This window comes from Protopterus annectens, chromosome 7.part0, assembly GCF_019279795.1.
Source record: "Protopterus annectens isolate FY-2018-M chromosome 7.part0, PAN1.0, whole genome shotgun sequence".
Lineage (NCBI taxonomy): Eukaryota > Metazoa > Chordata > Ceratodontiformes > Protopteridae > Protopterus > Protopterus annectens.
The window spans coordinates 1,767,613,985-1,767,619,984 of NC_056739.1; positions in this window are offsets into that span (position 1 = coordinate 1,767,613,985).

Genomic DNA, 6,000 nt, shown 5'->3' on the forward strand with positions numbered 1-6,000 from the left:
GAATTATCAGAGTGGAGAATAGGATACATTGTTGACATGTTAATAACAGAGACTGATATGGGGTATGAGGTATATGGGGTTGGAGTGAATGGGGAGGGGGGCAGGTTCTAACACAATCCCCCCAGATTTGCTATTCTTCCGTGCAGGACTAGCTTAGTCCTGCAAGGAGACGGCCGTTTAGGAGCAGGGTAGCAGGCCACCATGCATAATAATGAGGCGTGCTGCCTGAGCTCCTAGGCTTACATGGAACATGTAAGAGTGCAGGGGGGCTGTCTGAGAGCAGAGCTCTCAGAATATACATGCCCCCACAATGAAGAATAGCAGAAAGGGGTATGAAATGAGCGAGACCACTAATAGATGTCTGCATATCCCCACCATCAGTCCCCCTTGTGTACAACAGCAACAATATACATAAATAAAATGAACAAACCCTTTATTTTTTTTTAAATCCCATGAAAACTAACTGTAGGTGCGCAGGTGTGCCCATCATTTAGCTAAGGATAATGCAGCTTAAATGGCTGAAGAGGATAACAAGGAAGATATACGCAAATGAAGCAGCATAGCAATAGTGTAGTGGGCAGAGCATTCACCTTATGAGCAGGCATTCCCAGGTCGAGTCCCACTGCAGCAAATTCTATTTTCCATGGCAAAGCACATTATGAGAAATATTTATGTTGCATAACCCACTAAATAACATATTTTTATGAAATGGAGTACTGCAGTAAATGCACATGTGAGGTGTCAGTGTCATAATGAATAAGGCACTAGAAAGCAGGTTTAAGCACAAATAAGCAGTAGTAAGCATATTTAAGCACTAGTAAGCGGGCTTAAACCTGTTTGTGCGGCAGTAAGTAATGCCTACACTGGTTAAGCAGTTCTAAAGCTAACTCTGTGTAAGCAGATGCAATGGCAGGTTAGCAGTGCTTACCATCGCACAAACTCATGCAAACCTGCTTACAAATGCTCAAAAGTGCCTTAATCACCCTGTAACCAATGGCCCTTGTTCTGCCCATCAAGAGAATAAACAGCCATGCAGGTCTCAAACCCAGGACCCTATACAACATAGTGGCAGTATTTAACTACCAAGCTATCACAGAAGTACAGAAAAATGAGGTATCAGCAAACAAGGCCTCACCATAGTAAAACAAAACTGAACCTGTGAAAGGAATCAGTATACAGCCATATGTTCCATAACCCACTACATAACATAAATATGAGAACTGGAGTACAGCAGTAAGCCCAGAAGTGAGATGTAATTACAATAGAGTGTTGAAGTCTCCAATAACATACAAGGACCCCATAGAGTTTACATACACATTAATCATGGATACCAGGCATACATATAAGGTGTAATGAATAATAACTCAATGCCAAAAAGGAATTATAATGCAAAGTCTAATGTAAGCAATGATAAGCATTGCACAGGCCAGCTTAGGAGGTGTAAGCAATGTGTAGGCCAGCTAACTCATTATGCCCAGCGGTATACCCCTTCAAACAATGCCAACCTTAGGTAAGCAGGTTTGCCCATAGCTTAGCCTTTTCTAAACCGGCCAATCATGGAAAAGTGTGGGAAATCGGCCCTACTTAAACCCAAGAGGCGAGAATACATGTCATAACTGGTTGTAGCTTCCCCTTGCAGGCACTATGGCAGTAAGGGGAGAAGATGTGCGCTTTTGGGTGCAGCACTGGTGCATACGGGAGTCCAAGCTCATGGCAGGACTCCTTGTCAAAGACCATGATCAGACACTGCTGCAGGGCCAGTGCCATGGCTCCCAATATAAGGCGGAGGCCTAGAACCATCTCAATCATGACCTCACCAATGCCACTGGTATACCCCAAACTGGTCAGCAGGTCAGGCACCACTAAGCCAACCTGAAGCGGTGTAGGGGGCACCTCTTGGAGGAGTGACTCCAAGAGGCTTGAATGGCAGGGGATGTTCCAGTCATGTGTAAGTATCACCCCAGTATGTGTGTAATAATTGCCAGCTCAGGTATATCATGAATAGGTATGGCTAAATATTCCTCTTATGTTCCCCACAGCTGCAATGAAATGGGCCATGAACCAGGAGGCCCACATCAGTCGCCTAGCGAGGTTGTGATGCGAGGCAGGTCAGTAATACTCATGCATTTACTGTTATAGGAAATAAAACTAAAAGTATTAGTAAATTATTTGCCAGTATAAAACCTGTATTGTTCAAGGCATGTACTGCATACACTAGAGAATATGGCAGGAAGAGTCTCATATTGTTTGTATGTCAATAAATTGTAATAGCCTGACAAAACAGGTCTAACTGCTGGACTGCATGTGTATATTCTGGTGTCATATGGTAATGTAGATTTGCAATCATGTAATAGTACTGTTGTATTAAGCACTGTTACCTACACTGTGCACCATAAATTGAATGTGTAGGAATGCCTGTATACGACAGGTGTAATCCGCAAGGCCATTTAGTACAACTGAGAGACACATAGACAGTAAACAGGGAAAACACAAACAACAAAAACTGAATAGCACGTGCAACTGAAATGTGAACTGTTGAATTTTTTAGCACACACAGCCACGGTTCGAATCCTGCCAATGGTAGTAGTTTGCATACAGAATCATACCCCACAACTATACAGATATGCCAAGAATGTCCAGTAAAGTGGCCCATATCTGTTGCCTATCAACCTGTCTGCCTGGGAAATCAGTGGGATGATCCCAGACATATAGGCAGCAAACAGGAAATACAACTGATTTGAAACACATCTATGAGAACAAAGCTGGCACACTAGCAACTCCCCAATATCTTATGCGACTAAGAAGCCACGTATGTCTCATTTACACCCCAACTTGTCAAGCTGTGAACATAGTGTGTACAGTAACAGAGTGAGATGTATGTGCATAATAGTAATGTGGAATATGGCACTGTGTGTGGGAACATTCAGGTAGTGCTAATAAACATTCCTCCCACAGGTCTGTCAGATACAAACACTGTGCCCAGAAATACAAGAATGGTACTCACTGCTGATACTGTTCGCAGTGGTATTGAATGGCATTGCGACTGATGCAGTCGCTCTGAATAATGAAGTATTACACATCACTGCCACCCACACTGTCCTACAACATATAACTGTCTAGGAAATCTGTATAAGAGTGTTGTAATACAAGGTCAGAATGCAAAAGTACAGGGGGCTTAATAAGACAGAAAGCAGATAGGAGATCGACAGCAATATCTATATAGCAGACACAGCTGTGATGGACAGTGTTTAAGTTGTAGCGGACACAGCCTTGGTCTGAATCCTGGGAGTGGAATAAGGCTGCATACAGAATCATACCCCACAACTGTACAGATGAGGCCAGAATGTCCAGTATATGGGCCCATATCTGCTGCTTGTCTCCCTGTCCCCCTGGTAAGTCTGTGGGATGATCCCAGATGTTTAGCCAGCAAACAGGGAATACAAGTGATTGTCGAACATCTATGAGAACACACCTGTCACTGCAGCAACCCATGAAACTGTCAGGAGAGTAATATTTCAAATATGTCCTACTACACTCCCATGTTGTCAAGCTGTGACCAGAGTGTGTACAGTAACAGAGAGAGAAGTATGTGCATAATACTTATGTACAATCCGGAACTTTGTGTGGCAACAGTCAGGTAGTGCTAACAAACATTGCTCCCACAGGTACATCGGATACGAACACTGTGCTGAGAAATACAGACTATTATAACCTGTATGGGTACTGTTCACTCTGGTATTGTAGGGAATTGTGAGTGTTGCAGTTTCTTTGATTAATAAACTATCATTGGTCACTGTCACCCACACTGTGCTACATAATATAACTGTGTAGGAAAGCATGTATATGTGTGTGTCAGGTCAATAAAGGTGGAAGAGGGCAATATTCAAGATATGTCCCAGCACATCAGCATGTGGTCAACACATGGCCAGAGTCTGTGCAGAAAGAGTTGGATAGTTATGTGCACAACATCAACCCAGAATTTGGGTGTATGTGTAGAAACAGTTATTTAGTGCTAACAAACATTCCCTCCACAGGTATACCAGGTAAGAGGTGTATACTGCAGGTAAAACTGGTTCATGTGTAATGATGATGACAGCCATATCACTGTCCAAACTAAGGCTATAGGGTAGTGTAGTAAGACTTGTAAGGTACAGATAACAGCACTGACTAAGAAAGTAATATGGACTACAAGAATATATTAGTTGTTAATTGACATCTTCCCCCCCACCATATCTCCAACAATAATCAACATACCCACCCCAATTGGTATGTAATGACATCTATGTTTTGATAATGTCAAATTGTTTGATAAATATTTTAATGGTTGCCATGCATGTGCTATATTGAATTATTCCAACATTGGTGGCATGGTGCCATCAATGTACCTGCATGCTGTTCTTATTACCACTGTGGTCCCATATATGCATGTGTTCTGTTTGCTATGCAACTGTTCCATATTTGGTGTCTGGGTTAATGGGAATATCTATGCATGCTGTTATACCTAATCCTGGAATGTGTTGACTATTACTAACCCACATATGATGACAAACTCTAAATACTATAGCACACTTGGGAAAGCCGGTCCCAACCAACCCACCTGTCCCACCTCAGCTGGCCGTGGCACTGGGCACCAGCATGTTTGTGGCCCAACCCAAGACCTCCCTGTCCATTGGTCCTGCACCACCTTTGGGTGGAACCACCTCAGGGGATGGGGCTCACCCCCCCAGGAGTGGGCGCGGACAGGCACCTGTCACCCATTGTCAGGTCGGGGTCATGGTGTGTAGAGAGACCAACTAGCAGTTTGGTGATCTTCTACGCCAGCTCAAGGGCCAGGTGTCATGACAAGAGAGTCAGTCTGGCTCTGGGACTCAGCCCCCAGCACAGCTGTGAAGGTACAGTGGTGACTGCCCATGGATGTGGACCTCAGTCCCACTTTTTCCACTATGGGGCTTGTGGGCTTCCGATTTCCCAACACCCCTCCCCATCAAGGTGTTTACCTCCCACATGTGTCATATACCACCCCTGTATGCGTCTTGTTTGTCTTGTCTGGCCTACCTCCCCAAATATACCTACTACCCTTCCCCAACATCCCACTCTCACCTGAAAAAAAAGGGGCAATCTGTTCCCACAAAAAAATCTCACCCCATACATAGCTGTCTATTTTGTACACATGTCCACTGGAGACATGTAATCCGGTCTAATTGGCATCATAACTTATTTTTGCTGTCCTCACCCCCTCCCAAGGGTTTCAGTGTCCAAATCTACCTCCAAATTCAGTGTATATGCATAGCTGTTGCTGTAGAAGAAACGGGCAGCTATGGACTTTCCCTAAAACCTTTCTGCACATCCCTGGCTATTTACCCTATTGTCTTTCCCTCTTTGTGCCCTTTTTTTACCACTTTCCTATTAACCCATTTTCTTTTCTTTTAATGAAATTAGCACACGGGTAAGCGGGAGTAAGCACTTTTAAGCAGCAGTAAGCGGGTTTAAGCCTGTTTACATGGTGGCAAGCTATGCCTAATCAGGTTAACCAACTTAGAAGCTAACTGAGTATAAGAAACTGTAACCGGAAGTTAGCAGTGCTTACCTCCATGCAAACCTGCGCAAACCTTCTTTAAAGTGCCTTAATCACTCTGTATCCAACAGCCCGTGTTCTGCCCAGCAACAAAATAAACAGCCTCTGCAAGGCTTGAAGCCAGGACTCCATAGCCAAAGTGATTTACCACTAAGCCATGTCAGATATACATAATCCTGATGTTTTCAAAAACATATCATCCAGCCCAGTCATTCAACAGTACAGAGAATGTATTCCAACATTTAGATGTATGTGTGTGTGTGTAATTATATTAATATCTCAACAGATACAACATATGTATATATGTATATATACATATATATATAGATATATATACGTATATATATATATATATATATATATATATATATATATATATATATATATATATATATATATATATATATATATATATATATATATAT